This window comes from Myotis davidii, unplaced genomic scaffold (genome assembly GCF_000327345.1).
Source record: "Myotis davidii unplaced genomic scaffold, ASM32734v1 C63490790, whole genome shotgun sequence".
NCBI classification, from domain to species: Eukaryota; Metazoa; Chordata; class Mammalia; order Chiroptera; family Vespertilionidae; genus Myotis; species Myotis davidii.
Genome location: NW_006371286.1, coordinates 1 through 943, shown reverse-complemented (window position 1 = coordinate 943; position 943 = coordinate 1). Strand labels below are relative to the sequence as shown.

At 48.0% G+C, this 943-nt stretch overlaps 1 long non-coding RNA gene across 1 annotated transcript; it reads right to left on the bottom strand.

The window, feature by feature from the left end:
* Window positions 1-30: 30 nt before the first annotated feature.
* LOC102753748 lies at window positions 31-943 on the bottom strand. Its single transcript, XR_436389.2, has 3 exons — window positions 908-943; window positions 631-760; window positions 31-450 (listed from the first exon to the last, which is right to left on the bottom strand). It is a non-coding gene; the product is annotated as an uncharacterized LOC102753748 (long non-coding RNA).

The following is a 943-nucleotide window of genomic DNA, read 5'->3' as shown; positions in this document are numbered from 1 at the left end:
TGCCCACCCCTGCTCTAACCAAATGAGCTACCTGGCCAGGGCCTCTTGATAGTTTTGATTCTTAGTATCTCAATCTTAGGGACTAGAAATAAAAGGGAAAATTACATATTAAGAAAAAATTCAATATGATTATTTTGAAAGGTGAACTACATCAGATCCCTGCTTACTGAACCAGTTTATAAAATTCCAATGTTTGTATATACCTCACGTGTCTGCCTACTTCAGGGTAAAGGAACTAGGATCTAGCTGCAGGAAGAGAATATTAGTGTCAGCAGGTGGCAAAGAAAGGGGCGGTGCTCCTAGAGGCAAATAAAGGAAATAAAATATTTTTTTCTGACTGAACATCCTCTTACCTTCGGCCCTGATCCAATCGGCCATGAGGGCCCCGAGCAGGAAATCTGTTCAGGTGGCTCAGATGAAGTGTGTGGGATGTTTGGAAGAGACTCAGAGCTGCAGAGAGGAAATGGCTGGTGACTCCAAAACTCTAAATACCCAACTCCCCTGTCCCTTTCTCTCAGTGCACAGAAGTACCCACTTCTATTCACAGAGCAGCAACCTGACAGTTACAAGTCCATTCATCCAGAGTATCCCATAAAGCGACACCCCAACATCCATACCACTAGTACTCACGCTTTTGAGGAAAGAGGGGGGGAATCCGATGAGGCTGGAAGATCAGCTGGGGCTGAGCTCCCAGAATCCCTTGCTTCTGGCCCAGGGCTGCCACATGTAGAAGGGGAGGTGCTGGGGACTTCAGTAGGGGCTGCAGGGCAGTAACCAGGAAATTCAGGGCATCCCATAGTTGACGTGCCCACCCTCTCAACAAAAGTAAAGCTCGTGCCCAGCTGTCAGGACCCAGGGGCTTCCCTCCCTCCCCTTTCCAATGCATGTGACCAGGAGAGAGAAATACCTGATTGGAGAGCGTTTGCACCTTGACAGCATTCCA